Source organism: Oncorhynchus nerka, linkage group LG28 (genome assembly GCF_034236695.1).
Source record: "Oncorhynchus nerka isolate Pitt River linkage group LG28, Oner_Uvic_2.0, whole genome shotgun sequence".
Classification (NCBI taxonomy): domain Eukaryota; kingdom Metazoa; phylum Chordata; class Actinopteri; order Salmoniformes; family Salmonidae; genus Oncorhynchus; species Oncorhynchus nerka.
Window position 1 is genome coordinate 49178796 of NC_088423.1, and position 19332 is coordinate 49198127.

At 43.6% G+C, this 19332-nt stretch overlaps 1 protein-coding gene across 2 annotated transcripts in view; it reads left to right on the forward strand.

Annotated features, from left to right (window-relative positions):
- The window catches only part of LOC115113348 (adhesion G protein-coupled receptor A3-like), a 274806-nt gene that overhangs the window by 42709 nt on the left and 212765 nt on the right, over positions 1–19332 (forward strand). The window lies entirely within an intron of this gene.

Genomic DNA, 19332 nt, shown 5'->3' on the forward strand with positions numbered 1-19332 from the left:
CAAAAGAAGACAGATTAAATGTTTATGGATGAATGCTTTCTTACTTGAAAAATAGTCCTGATCACAGAGGGCTAGACCTAGATAATATCCAAAACACTGAAATCATACATTTTCAGTAATTTGTACTGTCTTTCTACATAATGCAACACATATTTCCAATCTGGGAGGTAAACTCGATAAAATATTCAATAATTTTGCTGTGTATTTCAGATGCCATTAAAATGTACCAGAGGCCAGAGTTCCTTCTGCAAAAATGTGAGGAATAAATTGTGCTTGAGTTGCATTTTTAGAAATGTTTAATCATTGGTTTGATTGGAATGAGAGTGTTGAAGTACTGAAAGAGCAAAGAATTGAAATCTTAAAAGGTAATGAAAATATAAACTCATATACCCACAAGCTTGGGCCATTTGAAATAGGTTCTATCAACGCGTGGTATTTTCTTGTCAGGCAGTTATTATTAATGCATGATGGTTGGACCTGCCAGTGTGCTTTTATGTTATTTTCTGGTATGTAAATGATTCTGAGGGAATACCAGTTCCTTTTGATCCTCTGGCAGTGGTTGCTATTACTGTGACATGGTGTACCCTCAGTCGCTCTAATTGGACTGAACTGTCTTACTATCTGTCCCTCTTTTCCTCTCCTCTGAGAGATCTCAAGCATATTTATTTACATTTCACTCGGTGGTTATCCATCCTAATTAGATGTGCTTTATCTAATTTGAAGTGTCTGATGAGATATGTCTTCCTGCCGCCTTGTTTCCTCAGTGGGAGAGCAAATTGACCCAGGGTTTGTAATATGAACTAACAAGTTATTACTGTACCATTCAGAACGGAAAATTATGTCTTCGCAAGTTTTAATATTTTCTTATCAAATGTCAGGCAAATTAGAATGTTTGTGTCGTATTATTCTGTGCATTCATGGATGGATTGGAATACATAATGAGATGTCTTGAACTGAAGTGGCTCTGTAGTGTCAAATGCAGTCCAACCTTCAGAGGAAGAGAGGAAGCAGTTTTTCCAGGCAGTATACAATGACCATAGTTAGGCTACATTGTGGCCTTTTCTCACTGTCAGACACTGTTCTCTACTCTCATTAGTGTATCTCTCTGTTTACATTCTCTCTCTCTTTCTCTCTCTCTCTCTCTTTATTGGCATGGGAAACACGTTTACATTGCCAAAGCAAGTGAAATACATAATAAACAGTAAAAAAATAACATTAAACATTAACTTCACAAAAGTTCCAAAATAATAAAGACATATGTCTTTATACAGTGTTGTAACGATGTGCAAATAGTTGAAGTACAAAAGGGGATACAAATCAACATAAATATGGCTTGTATTTACTGGGGATGCATGATATAGTGGTAATGCCAGCATCGGCCCAATGTCTAGTTTAACACCGATGTGCATAACCGATATCAAAGCTGACTTGCGTACCTATATAATGTAGGTAGATGACGTAATCATGGCACAGAAAATTTAGAACTACACGTGCAACACAGCATTCCTAACCTAGCCCACAATGTCTGCTGTGTGGGTCGAGCAGTCAACAAGTAGAGCAGTCATTTGAAAGAGTAAGAACATTTCAGCGAGACAACTCAAAGGCGAAATCCATTAACCTCTCTAGGGTAGGGGGCGGCATTTGGATTTTTTTATGAAAAGCATGCCCAAATTAAACGGCCTGCTACTCAGGCCCAGAAGATATGATGTGCATATAACTGGTAGATTTGGATAGAAAACACTATACAGTTTCCAGAACTGTTAAAATAGTGTCTGTGAGTCTAACAGAACTGATTTGGCAGGCGAAAACCTGAGAAAAGCTTTTTCATGCGCAATTCCGAGAGAGTGCATTTCTTGTTTACCTTTTAGATTGACAACGTTATTGTCCGGTTGAAATATTATAGATCATTTAGGCTAAAAACAACCTGAGGTTTGAATATAAAAAACGTTTGACATGTTTCTATGAACTTTACAGATACAATTTGGATTTTTTTTGTCTGCCTGTTTTGACTGCGTTTGAGCCTGTGGATTACTGAAGAAAACGTGCGAACAAAACTTAGGTTTTTGGATATAAAGAGACTTTATCGAATAAAAGTAACATTTATTGAGTAAATGAATGTCTTCTGAGTGCCACCATATGAAGATCATCAAAGGTAAGGGATTCATTTTATCTCTATTTCTGAGTTTTGCTTGGCTGGTTACTATTTGTAATAATTTGTCAACTGGGCTATGTTCTGGGCTAGGTATGCTTTCGCCGAAAAGCATTTTATAAATCTGACACTGTGGTTGGATTAACAAGAAATTAATCTTTAAACCTATGTAAAATATGTTTTGTTTTCTGAATTTTTATAATGAGCATTTCTGTATTTGAATTTGGCGCTCTGCAATCTCACTGGATGTTGGCCAGATGGGACGCTAGCGTCCCACATACCCTAGAGAGGTTAATGCCAAGATAATGGAATTCATTGTCCTTGACAATCAACCGTTCTCTGTTGTGGATGATGTTGGCTTTCGCCGACTGGTCGAGCACCGGTACACACTACCAAGTAGGCGCTGTTCTTCAGATGTTGCCCTATCAGAGTTACACATGCTGTCAGCCCCATGAGCATTATGAGTCTGACAGCACAGTGGGTCGATAAGGATTTCGTACTGAGGAACGCTGTATTGCATGCTCAAGAATGTGCTGAGTCTGGAAGGAGAGTTTACAGTCTAGCCAGGCACCTAGGTATTTGTAGTTGTCCACATAGTCTAGGTCAGAACCGTCCATAGTAGTGATGCTAGTCGGGTGGGAGGGTGCGGGCAGCAATCGGTTGAAGAGCATGCACTTAGTGTACTAGCATTTTAAAAGCAGTTGGAGGCCACTGAAGGAGTGTTGTACGCATTGAAGCTTGCTTGGAGGTTAGTTAGCACAGTGTCCAAGGAAGGGCCAGATGTATACAGAAGGGTGTCGTCTGCGTAGAGGTGGATCAGAGAATCACCAGCAACAAGAGCGACGTCATTGATAGAGAAAAGAGTCAGCCCGAGAATTGAACCCTGTGGTAACCCCATAGAGACTGCCAGAGGTTCGGACAACAGGCCCCCCGATTTGCCACACTGAACTCTATCTGAACAGTAGTTGGTGAACCAGGGGAGTCAGTCATTTGAGAAGCCAAGGTTATTGAGTCTGCTGATAAGAATGCAGTGATTGACAGAGTCAAAAGCCTTGGCCAGGTCGATGAAGACGGTTGCACCGTACTGTCTTTTATCGATGGCGGTTATGACATCGTTTAGGACCTTGAGCCTGGCTGAGCACCCATGACCAGCTCGGAAACCAGAGAAGGTACGGTGCGATTCAAAATGGTCTGTGATCTGTTTGTTATCTTGGCTTTCGAAGATTTTAGAAAGGCAGGGCAGGATAGCCGTTTGGGTCTAGAGTGTCTCCCCCTTTCAAGAGGGGGATGACCACGGCAGCTTTCCAATCTTTGGGGATCTCTGACGATACCAAAGAGCATTTGAATAGGCTAGTAATAGGGTTTGCAACAATTTCGGCGGATCATTTTAGAAAGAGAGGGTCCAGATTGACTAGCCCAGCTGATTTATAGGGATCCAGATTTTGCAGCTCTTTCATCAGCTATCTTGATTTGGATGAAGGAGAAGTGGGGTGGGGGCTTGGGCAAGTTGCTGCAGGGGATGCTGAGATGTTGGCCGGGCTAGGGGTAGCCAGGTGGAAAGCATGGCCATCCGTAGAAAAATGCTTATTGAAATGATCGATTATCATAGATTTATCGGTGGTGACAGTGTTTCTTTTCCTCAGTGCAGTGGGCAGCTGGGGGGAGGTGCTCTTATTCGCAATGGACTTTACAGTGTCCCAAAACCTTTGGGAATTAGTGCTACAGGAAGCAAATTTCTGTTTGAAAAAGCTAGCCTTAGCTTTCCTAACTGACTGAGTGTAATGTTTCCTGACGTCCCTGAAAAGTTGCATATCACGGGGGCTATTTGATGCTAATGCAGAACGCCACAGGATTTTTTTTGTGCTGGTCAAGGCCAGTCAAGTCTGGGGTGAACCAAGGGCTGTATCTGTTCTTAGTTCTACATTTTTGGAATGGGGCATGCTTATTTAAGACCGTGAGGAAAGCACTTTTGAAGAGCAGCCCGGCATCCTATACTGATGGGATGAGGTTATTATCCTTCCAGGATACCCGGGCCAGGTCGATTAGAAAGTCCTGCTCGCTGAATTGTTTTAGGGAGTGTTTGACAGTGATTAGGGATGTCGTTTGACCGCGGACCCATTACACATTCAGGCAGTGATCTCTGAGATCCTGTTTGAAGACAGCAAAGGTGTATTTAGAGGGTTAGGCGAGCTGGAGGCATGGCTATTCAGACAGCTAGGAGGCCGGGGATAGCAGGCTAGCAGATGGGCCTCGGGGATGTCGCAACTGAAGAGCCTGTTGAAACCCCCTCGGACGGTTACGTCGGCAGACCAGTCGTAATGGATCGGCATGGTGACGTATTGGCAGCAAAGGGTACAGGGTAATTGGCAAGAGAAGTGTTGAAGCCCAGGAATTGTCTGATGGATCTCTTCAGCTAGCCGGGAGATGGGCCTAGCTCCATGCTATTTGGTGCTTGCTTCGGGACAGAGATGGGAGTAGCCAGGAGTAGCCACTCGTATAGCAGCTAGCTAGCTGTGATGATCCGGAGTAAAGGTTTTTAGCTTGCGGTAGGAATCTGGAGATGTGGTAGAGAAAAAGCAGTCCTATATGCTCTGGGTTGATATCATGCTGCGCAGACTGGCAGGAATTGACCGGGCTGAGGCTGGCAGATGTCCGAGTTAACGGTGATGACCGCTAGCAGTGGCTAACTGACTACTGACTAGTTAGCTGGCTTGCTTCTGAAGGGGGTTCCTGTTCTAAAGTATAAAAAATAGCAGATCCATATCACATTGGGTGAGGTGGGTTGCAGGAGAGTATATTCAGTCGGTAGATGTAAATTGAGATTAAAAATATATACAAAATATATACGAAGCAAAACCATATATATATATACACGGGATGGGACGGGATAAGACAAACAAACAAATGATTTCACATGTATTGCTACACTTTGCACTTCAAAGTAAACCTCAGCTCTGTTAAAAGTATACTCAAGTAAAACTATTGTATTTATCATAGTGATCAAGGCGTAACATTAAAACAAAGTAATATTCTCCATCAACATTAGACAACTATACAGAAAACCCTAAAGTTGCTGAAATTATTTAATCAAATCAGTTATGAGAAAATAGCCAGATTAACTGATGATTGACACAGACATGGTGGCATAGTAGGTTGTGAGTTCAAATCCCAGATGAGGACAGCAGCATACCACCCTGACCATGTTGGAAGGCCAGTAGGAGGTCCCCTTTTCTCTGGGCTAAAGAAATTGCTCACAATTGGCTCATTCGTCCCTGTAACTATTCCCCAGGTCTTTGATGTAAATTAGAAGGTGTTCTCAGTCATTTTACCTGGTAAAATAAGGGTTAAGAAATAAATGTTGAATAATAATTACTCTATAAATTTACAATGTAATCATGTACTGTATGTGAAGCTGTGTCAAATATGTATATTGAAAACACTATGTTAAAAGCACTGGTTGCGTGTGTAACCGGTTGCACAGCCCGTTTTAGATGCCCAAAAAATAGTAGAATGAACATATGTGACAAGTTGAGCAAACATAATTTTATGTTCACTGAATTTCAGCCAACATTTTCTGATTTTTTTTGCCAGCTGAACATTTAAGTTCAGGTAACACTTTAACCGAAAAGTTGAGTAAACTAAAAAAAAGCTCTGGATCCAGTTACTTAATAGTAATTAGTCATTTCTATTTAATGGTATGAAGTGAAAAAAAGGTTTTTGATCAGAGAAAATCCATGTTATCATGTAACCTGTATACCCTTGGATCAGTGCCTAGTGTCTGGTCACTCACTAATTGTTTTTGTTTGTTCATGAAATGCCAGAATGTAAACTGCTTTGAATCTAAGGCCATTCTGCTGAATCGGAGACATGGGTGATCAGATCCTGCACTATGTCAAGTCCGAGTCTGTGGGCCGTGCTAGGGAGCATGTGTGTGTGGTCCAGTCAGAGTACAGTCTATGGTCCAAGGTCAATGTCCCATGGGACTTTCATTTGTGTGTCTGCATGTTTGTGCGTGCGTGCATGTTTGTGCGTGCGTGCATGTTTGTGCGTGTGTGTTTGTGTTGAACGGCCAGAGAAGGAGATGAATCTTCCCATTAGTGTCATATGGTGAACAGCCTAATATCCTCAGGGCCAAACTTCAGCAGTCTAAGATCTACAGCACAGCCAAAATTAATTGGGAACCACTTCAGTAGCTTTCCACACATCAGCCACAAATATTGGAGTTTATGTCAGGGTTTTACAAAAGCCAGAACCACGCACAGTGTAGTTCCCAGCCACACTTCAAATGCTCAGGGTTCGGGGGTAGAAACCGCTTATTGTTTAAACATCCAGCTCTTGTTGAGTTTAGCCAGCTGTACATGTTTTAGAGTGAATTCAATTGTAGGTAACAGTAGGTAGTGTGTGTCTGTGCGTGCGCTCATGTGTGTGTGTGTGCACGTGCGTATGTGTGTGTTTCTGTGCGTGCGCTCTTATGTATGTGCGTGTTTGCGTAAGCACCTCCTGACCGGAGCTACAAACAGAACTCTCTCAGGAAACAGGAAGACTTATTTATTCAACTGGACTTCCATCCTGCCTTTCTCTCTCTCCGCTGCCAATCACCTAACAATACAGTACAACAATGTAACAACACACACCAACCTCCACTTCAGAATGAGCTATGCTTAAATGGGATAGTGATTGACATGATAACAGAGTAACCCACAGTATATGATCAAAGCAACAACAGCTGTCTTTATTGTCTGCTCACAGTACAAAACAACCCCCACACCCACCGTACATGTCATGACCGAAGCTGTTACAGCTGTAATTATTGTCTGCTCAGTGCTCATAGTACCTTAAGACGCAATGTATGGCAGCATACAATACACAGTGATGTGATTGAGAACAGGTACCCTGCAGCGTTTGCTGTGTTGTGTTGGCACCTGTGTCCTCTACCTACCTCTCCCCTACCTCTGACCTCTCTCACTGCTGACCTCTGGCCTGGGGCCTGGCTAGAAACTGCTGACTGCTTAACTCTGACACAGGAGCACTGGCCTCTGGCTGTGGTTGGCTGCTACGTGTGCTGTGAACAAAAGGCGTTAGGCAAGTGGCACATTGAAACCTTACCCTCGGACAGTCCACCTTCTCCCACAGAACATGCTTTATATGATCAAAGGCTCCCATCGACATGAGGGGAGATCTAAGCTACCCTGGTCATACAGTAGCTGTCTCTCTGTCTATAGAGCACTCCACTCTTCACTCAATATCCACTCTCCCTTCTACTGTGTCCACTCTCTTAGCTTGCTCGGCTGTCCTAGCTAGGTTGTTATATAGTGAGGCAGTGCTTGAAAACCAACATATGGGTTGGAGAGAAACTGCCCCTACTATGTACTGTCGGGTCCATGGAAAGCCTATGTATATTTCCAAACCTCAATCCTGGTATGCCAATCATTGTGTAACACAAAACAATCTACATGCACAATAATATATTAAAGTGAATGAGCATGCAGTGAATCGCAACTTCAAGGATAATGTTAGCCTATGAACTGGTAGAGTAAAGAGGGTGGGTTGGGGTAATGGTGCAGGCCGAGTGTGTTTTAACTGAACAATTTAACAGCAGACACACATCATTAACTACAGACAAGAGTAATTTATCTGACGATAATGATTGTGCGTTCTTTTTTGTGTGTGTGTAATACTTTTTACGTTGACTGAATTAGCATCAGTTCCATCAGATCATTCAATCACTGCCGGTGGTCTACAGGCCTACTGTATCTCTAATGGTGCAGAAAAAATGCCCTTTAGTAGTTTGAGATGTGGTTAATTCTTTGTCAGTCTGTCAGATTCATTCAACAGAGGCACTCAACTCATGTATTGGATAAACAGTAAAACATGTAATTATTCTACTCTGGCTTTAAACAACTAAATAAGATTGTTTGTTTTCTAAGCAGTCCCTTGTTATAAATGAAAACTATCATAGTGACATTTTTTTATGGCTACATTGGGAAAGGGGTGCAGTATATTTATTAGTGCTGGTGGTATTGTTTTATTCCCTGTGACTGGCCTTGCTTGTTTATATGAATGCTGAGGTGACCAGCAGCTGGGGTTGGGCACAGAGTATGAGACTAGACTACCCATACTGCACTGGTGTACTGTACTGTACACACTACACCAGTGAAGATGTCGTTCCCATAGCAACGATTAAAACATTCCCAAACCAGAAACCGTGGATTGATGGCAGCATTCGCGTGAAACTGAAAGCGCGAACCACTGCTTTTAATCAGGGCAAGGTGACCGGAAACATGACCGAATACAAACAGTGTAGCTATTCCCTCTGCAAGGCAATCAAACAAGCTAAGCGTCAGTATAGAGACAAAGTAGAATCTCAATTCAACGGCTCAGACACAAGAGGTATGTGGCAGGGTCTACAGTCAATCACGGATTACAAAAAGAAAACCAGTCCCGTCACGAACCAGGATGTCTTGCTCCCAGGCAGACTAAATAACTTTTTTGCCCGCTTTGAGGACAATACAGTGCCACTGACACGGCCCGCAACCAAAACATGTGGACTCTCCTTCACTGCAGCCGACGTGAGGAAAACATTTAAACGTGTTATCCCTCGCAAGGCTGCAGGCCCAGACGGCATCCCCAGCCGCACCCTCAGAGCATGCGCAGACCAGCTGGCTGGTGTGTTTACGGACATATTCAATCAATCCCTATCCCAGTCTGCTGTTCCCACATGCTTCAAGAGGGCCACCATTGTTCCTGTTCCCAAGAAAGCTAAGGTAACTGAGCTAAACGACTACCGCCCCGTAGCACTCACTTCCGTCATCATGAAGTGCTTTGAGAGACTAGTCAAGGACCATATCACCTCCACCCTACCTGACACCCTAGACCCACTCCAATTTGCTTACCGCCCAAATAGGTCCACAGACGATGCAATCTCAACCATACTGCACACTGCCCTAACCCATCTGGACAAGAGGAATACCTATGTGAGAATGCTGTTCATCGACTACAGCTCGGCATTTAACACCATAGTACCCTCCAAGCTCGTCATCAAGCTCGAGACCCTGGGTCTCGACCCCGCCCTGTGCAACTGGGTACTGGACTTCCTGACCGCCCCCAGGTGGTGAGGGTAGGCAACAACATCTCCACCCCGCTGATCTTCAACACTGGGGCCCCACAAGGGTGCGTTCTGAGCCCTCTCCTGTACTCCCTGTTCACCCATGACTGCGTGGCCACGCAAGCCTCCAACTCAATCATCAAGTTTGCAGACAACACAACAGTGGTAGGCTTGATTACCAACAACGACGAAACGGCCTACAGGGAGGAGGTGAGGGCCCTCGGAGTGTGGTGTCAGGAAAATAACCTCACACTCAATGTCAACAAAACTAAGGAGATGATTGTGGACTTCAGGAAACAGCAGAGGGAACACCTCCCTATCCACATCGATGGAACAGTAGTGGAGAGGGTAGTAAGTTTTAAGTTCCTCGGCGTACACATCACAGACAAACTGAATTGGTCCACCCACACAGACAGCATTGTGAAGAAGGCGCAGCAGCGCCTCTTCAACCTCAGGAGGCTGAAGAAAGTTGGCTTGTCACCAAAAGCACTCACAAACTTCTACAGATGGTCAATCGAGAGCATCCTGGCGGGCTGTATCACCGCCTGGCACGGCAACTGCTCCGCCCACAACCGTAAGGCTCTCGAGAGGTCTGCACAACGCATCACCGGGGGCAAACTACCTGCCCTCCAGGACACCTACACCACCCGATGTCACAGGAAGGCCATAAAGATCATCAAGGACAACAACCACCCGAGCCACTGCCTGTTCACCCCGGCTCACCTCTCACAGTTCTGGGCGACTTTAACCTCCCCACGTCTACCTTTGACTCATTCCTCTCTGCCTCCTTCTTTCCACTCCTCTCCTCTTTTGACCTCACCCTCTCACCTTCCCCCCCTACTCACAAGGCAGGAAATACGCTCGACCTCATCTTTACTAGATGCTGTTCTTCCACTAACCTCATTGCAACTCCCCTCCAAGTCTCCGACCACTACCTTGTATCCTTTTCCCTCTCGCTCTCATCCAACACTTCCCACACTGCCCCTACTCGGATGGTATCGCGCCGTCCCAACCTTCGCTCTCTCTCCCCGCTACTCTCTCCTCTTCCATCCTATCATCTCTTCCCTCTGCTCAAACCTTCTCCAACCTATCTCCTGATTCTGCCTCCTCAACCCTCCTCTCCTCCCTTTCTGCATCCTTTGACTCTCTATGTCCCCTATCCTCCAGGCCGGCTCGGTCCTCCCCTCCCGCTCCGTGGCTCGACGACTCATTGCGAGCTCACAGAACAGGGCTCCGGGCAGCCGAGCGGAAATGGAGGAAAACTCGCCTCCCTGCGGACCTGGCATCCTTTCACTCCCTCCTCTCTACATTTTCCTCTTCTCTCTCTGCTGCTAAAGCCACTTTCTACCACTCTAAATTCCAAGCATCTGCCTCTAACCCTAGGAAGCTCTTTGCCACCTTCTCCTCCCTCCTGAATCCTCCTCCCCCTCCCCCTCCTCCCTCTCTGCAGATTACTTCGTCAACCATTTTGAAAAGAAGGTCGACGACATCCGATCCTCGTTTGCTAAGTCAAACGACACCGCTGGTTCTGCTCACACTGCCCTACCCTGTGCTCTGACCTCTTTCTCCCCTCTCTCTCCAGATGAAATCTCGCGTCTTGTGACGGCCGGCCGCCCAACAACCTGCCCGCTTGACCCTATCCCCTCCTCTCTTCTCCAGACCATTTCCGGAGACCTTCTCCCTTACCTCACCTCGCTCATCAACTCATCCCTGACCGCTGGCTACGTCCCTTCCGTCTTCAAGAGAGCGAGAGTTGCACCCCTTCTGAAAAAACCTACACTCGATCCCTCCGATGTCAACAACTACAGACCAGTATCCCTTCTTTCTTTTCTCTCCAAAACTCTTGAACGTGCCGTCCTTGGCCAGCTCTCCCGCTATCTCTCTCAGAATGACCTTCTTGATCCATATCAGTCAGGTTTCAAGACTAGTCATTCAACTGAGACTGCTCTTCTCTGTATCACGGAGGCGCTCCGCACTGCTAAAGCTAACTCTCTCTCCTCTGCTCTCATCCTTCTAGACCTATCGGCTGCCTTCGATACTGTGAACCATCAGATCCTCCTCTCCACCCTCTCCGAGTTGGGCATCTCCGGCGCGGCCCACGCTGGATTGCGTCCTACCTGACAGGTCGCTCCTACCAGGTGGCGTGGCGAGAATCCGTCTCCACACCACGTGCTCTCACCACTGGTGTCCCCCAGGGCTCTGTTCTAGGCCCTCTCCTATTCTCACTATACACCAAGTCACTTGGCTCTGTCATAACCTCACATGGTCTCTCCTATCATTGCTATGCAGACGACACACAATTAATCTTCTCCTTTCCCCCTTCTGATGACCAGGTGGCGAATCGCATCTCTGCATATCTGGCAGACATATCAGTGTGGATGACGGATCACCACCTCAAGCTGAACCTCGGCAAGACGGAGCTGCTCTTCCTCCCGGGGAAGGACTGCCCGTTCCATGATCTCGCCATCACGGTTGACAACTCCATTGTGTCCTCCTCCCAGAGCGCTAAGAACCTTGGCGTGATCCTGGACAACACCCTGTCGTTCTAAACTAACATCAAGGCGGTGGCCTGTTCCTGTAGGTTCATGCTCTACAACATCCGCAGAGTACGACCCTGCCTCACACAGGAAGCGGCGCAGGTCCTAATCCAGGCACTTGTCATCTCCCGTCTGGATTACTGCAACTCGCTGTTGGCTGGGCTCCCTGCCTGTGCCATTAAACCCCTACAACTCATCCAGAACGCCGCAGCCCGTCTGGTGTTCAACCTTCCCAAGTTCTCTCACGTCACCCCGCTCCTCCGCTCTCTCCACTGGCTTCCAGTTGAAGCTCGCATCCGCTACAAGACCATGGTGCTTGCCTACGGAGCTGTGAGGGGAACGGCACCTCAGTACCTCCAGGCTCTGATCAGGCCCTACACCCAAACAAGGGCACTGCGTTCATCCACCTCTGGCCTGCTCGCCTCCCTACCACTGAGGAAGTACAGTTCCCGCTCAGCCCAGTCAAAACTGTTCGCTGCTCTGGCCCCCCAATGGTGGAACAAACTCCCTCACGACGCCAGGACAGCGGAGTCAATCACCACCTTCCGGAGACACCTGAAACCCCACCTCTTTAAGGAATACCTAGGATAGGATAAAGTAATCCCTCTCACCCCCCTTAAAAGATTTAGATGCACTACTGTTCCACTGGATGTCATAAGGTGAATGCACCAATTTGTAAGTCGCTCTGGATAAGAGCGTCTGCTAAATGACTTAAATGTAAATGTAATGTAATGTCTATCATCCAGATGGCGAGGTCAGTACAGGTGCATTAAAGCTGGGACCGAGAGACTGAAAAACAGCTTCTATCTCAAGGCCATCAGACTGTTAAACAGCCACCACTAACATTGAGTGGCTGCTGCCAACACACTGACTCAACTCCAGCCACTTTAATAATGGGAATCGATGGGAAATTATGTAAAATATATCACTAGCCACTTTAAACAATGCTACCTAATATAATGTTTACGTACCCTACATCATTCATCTCATATGTATATGTATATACTGTACTCTATATCATCTACTGCATCTTTATGTAATACATGTATCACTAGCCACTTTAACTATGCCACTTTGTTTACATACTCATCTCATATGTATATACTGTACTCGATACCATCTACTGTATCTTGCCTATGCCGCTCTGTACCATCACTCCTTCATATATCTTTATGTACATATTCTTTATCCCCTTACACTTGTGTCTATAAGGTAGTAGTTTTGGAATTGTTAGCTAGATTACTTGTTGGTTATTACTGCATTGTCGTAACTAGAAGCACAAGCATTTCGCTACACTAGCATTAACATCTGCTAACCATGTGTATGTGACAAATACATTTGATTTGATTTGATTTTGACCTGGACAGAGAGAGAGCCAGGCTCCTTCTAATTCTCATAACTCCTGAATTATTCTCATCAAGCCCAGTCAAAGGAAATCTGGGGGACACAATTTCAGGAAGTTTTCTTTGGCCCGAGACGACCAAAAAGTAGAGTTATGAAATGATGAAAGTCCATTTTTAGCAATGTCGGGTCTGGGGAAATCGAGGGACTGGGAGTGGGGATTGGGAACAGAGTGATCCTGGCTGAAGACACTAATGTTTCTAATGTTTGTGTCAGTCTGACATGGCGCTGTCATTCACTGTCACTCTCACTGAATATATGATGGTCATTGTAAAATGTATGTAATATCTTATAGCTTCAAAAACAGATAAAGAGTGTTATTTCCTTTCTGAATAGAGAGGACCGTTCAGAGTTAGCTGTGTATTCACGACTGGGTTTCATCATGGTAGCACAGCACTAGTAAAAGTTGACGTCTTTGCATGTCAATGAGTCCTCTTGACCATGTGATCTTTGGGAACAACACTGTTAAGTTTCACCTCTCTACACTCTTAGAAAAAGGGTTCCAAAAGAGTTCTTCGCCTGTCTTCAAAGATATCTCATATGAGGACAGAAAAATAACCCTTTTAAGTTTTAGATAGCATATTTTTATTCTAACAGTGTAGCCTACTCTATATTGTACGGTATACATATGAAGAGTTTATTTCCAAAAATGTTTTGCATTTGTGTTTTTTCATCAGAAATGATTACTTATGGGTACCCTTCATGTGTTTGTAAAATATTACTATTCTCAGATTTTTTATTAAATGATTTTTAGATGTGTATGACATTTTTTGTTGTTGTTGCAAACTCTATATATCCACTGTTTATCTGGAATGGAATGTTTGTGTCCTGTATATTTGACTGTGATATGTGGTAGTCTCACCTAGCCATGTTAAGATGAATGCTCTTACTGTAAGTCGCTCTGGCTACGAGCATCTGCTAAATGACTAAAATGTCAAATTCCACAAATGAACTTTTAACAAGGCACACCTATTAATTGAAACGCATTCCAGGTGACTACCTCATGAAGCTGGTTGAGAGAATGCCAAGAGTGTGCAAAGCAGTCTTCAAGACAAAGGGTGGCTACTTTTGAAGAACCTGAAATATATTAAGATTTGTTTAACACTTTTTTGGTTACTGCATGATTCCGTATGTGTTATTTCATAGCTTTGATGTCTTCACTATTATTCTAGATTGTCGAAATTGGTAACAAATAATAAATAATAATAATAAAAACCCTTGAATGAGTAGGTGTGTCCAAACTTTTGACTGGTACTGTATATACAGTGCCTTCGGAAAGCATTCAGACCCCTTGACTTTTTCCAAATTTGGTTAAAATACAGCCTTATTATAACATTTATTAAATATCCCTCCCCCCCATCAAACTGCACACAATACCCCATAATGACAAAGCAAAAACAGGATTTTAGAAATCTTTGCTAATTTATAAAAAATAAACTGAAATCACATTTACCTAAGTATTCAGACCTTTTACTTAGTACTTGAAGCACCTTTGGCAGCGATTACACAGCCTCGAGTCTTCTTGGGTATGACCCTACAAGCTTGGCACACCTTTATTTGGGTAGTTTCTCCCATTCTATTCTGCAGATCCTCTCAAGCTCTGTCAGGTTGGATGGGGAGCATTGCTGCACAGCTATTTTCAGGTTCATCTTCAGATATGTTCGATTGGGTTTAAGTCCGGGCTCTGGCTAGGCCACTCAAGGACATTCAGAGACTTGTTCCGAAGCCACACCTTTGTTGTCTTGGCTATGTGCTTAGGGTCATTTTCTTTTGGAATGTGAACCTTTGCCCCCAGTCTGATTTTCTGGGCCCTCTGGAGCAGGTTTTTAATCAAGGATCTCTCTGAACTTTGCTCTGTTAATCTTTACCTCGATCCTGACTAGTTTCACAGTCTCTGCTGCTGAAAAACATCCCCACTGCATGATGCTGCCACGACCATTCTTCACCGTAGGGATGGTGCCAGGTTTCTTCCAGACGTGACGCTTGGCATTCAGGCCAAAGAGTTGAATCTTGTTTCTCATGGTCTGAGAGTCTTTAGGTGCATTTTGGCAAACTCCAAGCACGCTGTCATGTGCCTTTTACTGAAGAGTGGCTTCCGTCTGGCCACTCTACCATAAACGCCTGATTGGTGGAGTGCTACAGAGATGGTTGTCCTTCTGGAAGTTTATCCCATCTCCACAGAGGAACTCTAGAGCTCTGTCAGGGTGACCAGGTTCTTGGTAACCTCCCTGACTAAGGCCCTTCTCCCCTGATTGCTCAGTTTGGCTGGGCGGCCAGCTCTAGGAAGAGTCTTGGTGGTTCCAAACTTCTTCCATTTAAGAATGATCCAGGCCACTGTGTTCTTGGGGACCTCCAATGCTGCAGATATTTTTTGGTACCCTTCCCAAGATGTGTGCCTCGACACAATCCTGTCTCGGAGCTCTACGGAAAATTCCTTCGACTTCATGGTTTGGTTTTTGCTCTGACATGCACTTTAACTGTGGGACCTTATATTGAGAGGTATGTGCCTTTCGAAATCATTTCCAATCAATTGAATTTACCACAGGTGGACTCCAATCAAGTTGTAGAAACATCTTTGTTATTATGGGGGTATTGTGTGTAGATTGATGAGGGCAAAAAATTATTCAACCCATTTTAGAATAAGGCTGTAATGTTACAAAATGCGGAAAAGGGGAAGGGGTCTGAACACTTTCTGTGCCATACAGATTGCAAAAAAGTTGAAGAGATTTTTTATGTACTGAATCCATGGTATGAGTTGATATATAAAAGGACCAAAGAATCAATATTACGTGTTTTTCAGCTAAAATTATTGTACAGAATTTTTGCTACCAACAATATGTTTAATATATGGGACATTCAATCATCACAGCTCTGCAGATCAATAGACCATTTATTTTGGTATTGCCCTCAGGTGCAAAATGCTTTAAATGCTTTATTATCCAAATGTTTAAAGTGCGTGCGAGCGACCTCATGCAACCGCAAAATGTCGGATAAAGCATATACTGTACATTACTGTATTTCATCAGCATTTGTATGCTTTCGTTAACAAAATAATTGTAAAAATACTATTTTAAAATGCAGATGTTTATTCCCTTATGGATCCATAATGAATAAATATCACTGAATGACAGAAATATTGGAACAAAGTAGGCTAATGAAGGTAAACAAATAGTTGCTTACTGGAAAATACTTGTCACACCCTCACCTGTTTCACCTGTCTTTGTGTTTGTCTCCACCCTCCTCCAGGTGTCGCCCATATTCTCCATCATCTCCTGTGTATTTATACCTGTGTTCACTGTTTGTCTGTGGCCAGTTCGTTTTGTTCGTAGAACCTATCAGCATTTGTTTCCCTGCTCCTGCCTGTTTCTTGCTCCGATTTTCTAGTCTTTCCTGGTTTTGACTACTGCCTGGCCTGACGCTGAGACTGCCTGCCATTCTGGACCCTTACACCCTCTCTAGATTATTGACCCCTGCTTGCCTTGACCTGTCGCTTGTCTGCCCCCGTTTAAGGAATAAACTTTTGTCTCTTCAACTCCATCTGGCATCTGGGTCGTACCTTAACCTCTATGGTACAAGTGCTAGCGTCCCACCTCGACAACAATTCAAAACAACGGAAATCCCATAATTACATTTCCTCAAACATACAAGTATTTTACACCATTTTAAAGATAAACTTCTTGTAAATCCAGCCACAGTGTCCGGTTTCAAATATGCTTTACGGCGAAAGCACACCTGACGATTATGTTAGGTCAGCACCTAGTCACAGAAAACCATACAGCCATTTTCCAGCCAAGGCGAGGGCTCACAAAGTCAGAAATAGCGATTTAAATTAATCACTAACATTTGATGATCTTCATCAGATGGCACTCACAGGACTTCATGTTACACAATAAATGTGTGTTTTGTTCGATAAAGTTAATCTTTATGTCAAAAAAACTCTTTTGAAATTGGTGTTTTATGTTTATCAAATAACAGAAATACTCATCATAAACATTGATAAAAGATACAAGTGTTTAACAATAGCATTAAATAAATAGCATTAAAATGATTAATTTACAGTGAGGGAAAACAGTATTTGATCCCCTGCTGATTTTGTACGTTTGCCCACTGACAAAGAAATGATCAGTCTATAATTTTAATTGTAGGTTTATTTGAACAATGAGAGACAGAATAACAACAACAAAATCCAGAAAAACGCATGTCAAAAATGTTATAAATTGATTTGCATTTTAATGAGGGAAATAAGTATTTGACCCCTCTGCAAAACATGACTTAGTACTTGGTGGCAGAACCCAGAGGTCAATCACAGAGGTCAGACGTTTCTTGTAGTTGGCCACCAGGTTTGCAAACATCTCAGGAGGGATTTTGTCCCACTCCTCTTTGCAGATCTTCTTCAAGTCATTAAGGTTTCGAGGCTGACATTTGGCAACTCGAACCTTCAGCTCCCTCCACAGATTTTCTATGGGATTAAGGTCTGGAGACTGGCTAGGCCACTCCAGGACCTTAATGTGCTACTAAGTATATGCATTTTTACTAATTATAATTGTATCTACTAATTGTATCTACTAATTATATGCATATCCTAGCTTATGGGCCTGAGTAGCAGGCAGTTTATTTTGGGCACGCTTTTCATCCAAAATTCCGAATGCTGCCCCCTACCCTAGTGAAGTTAAACGTTATAATACTCTTTCAAAATGAATGGAAGAGACAGCATTCAGAGGTCAAGACAGCGCTGCTCTGAGACAAGCATGGGAACTGATCTTGATAAATCAACAAGATTTTTATTTTCACTGAATCTCTGTTTGGGTATTGGTTAGACTACAATTAGGGTGTGGAAATGTTAAGATTATTTTGCTCTTATGGTGGTACTGTAGCCTACTCTCGACCGGTACATCACCATTATGGGCTATTAGCAGGACAATAGACTCTTGCCAAGAAGGATGGTAAGGGGGAGAATTGTATCCTCAAATGTATTTCTTAGTTAGGTTGGCTGTGTCACAGCTGGCCGTGATTGGTTGCAATTTCAGTTTAATCCACCAGAAAAAACTGAACAAATAATTCAACAAATATTGTAGTTAAACTCAAATATACTAATGAATAAAACAACTTTATCAATTGGAACCTTTAACATGTGGAAGGGGGGAAAGGTATTATGACTATTAACCCTGTTTTTCACAAGCATAGCAGGCTGTGAATTCTGCAAACAGCGTTTCTAGGATGGGCTATTAGCAGGACAATATCTATTGGTCATATTGGTCATGGCTCCAAAGTGACGCAGTGGTCTAAGGCACTGCATGTCAGTGCAAGAGGCATCACTGCAGTCCTTGGTTTGAATCCAGGCTGTATCACATCCGACTGTGATTGGGAGTCCCATAGGGCGGCACACAATTATTATTATTAATGAATTTAGAATTATATAAAAGCCCCTTAGATCGGATGGTTGAGGGGCAGCTCTTGGGGAACTGTGAGGGGGGATCTTGGAGGTCTGGTGGCCTGATGGTTGGGAGCTAGGGTTGATGGGTCGCTGGTTCGGGTCCCCGTTTTTGACCTTGTGGGAGATAGGTCAACGTGCCCTTGAGAACCTTTAACATGTGGAAGGGGGGAAAGGTATTATGACTATTAACCCTGTTTTTCACAAGCATAGCAGGCTGTGAATTCTGCAAACAGCAGAAGCTTGTATTCTGCCAAGCTTGTATCGTCATACCCAAGAAGACTCAAAGCTGTAATTGCTGCAAAAGGTGCTTCAACAAAGTACTGAGGAAAGGGTTTGAATACTTACTTAAATGTGAAATGTCAGTGTTTTTTATTTTTAATACATTTGCAAACATTTCTACGACCTGATTTTGCTTTGTCATTTTGGGGTATTGTGTGTAGATTGATGGGGGGGACGGGACGATTTAATCCATTTTAGAACACAACGTGGGAAAAGTCAAGTGGTCTGAGTACTTTCTGAATGCACTGATGTCAAATGTATCATTTGTACAGTTCTTTATAAAAAAAGTTGTTATTTGTAACATTTGACTGTGTAAACCTAGAAGTACTACTTATTTCTCTGAGAGTGAGGCGGATATATAGCATTTACAAAAATACATGATTATTTGGTTCTCTAAATAGGTAAACCATCATGTGATAGATTTTAA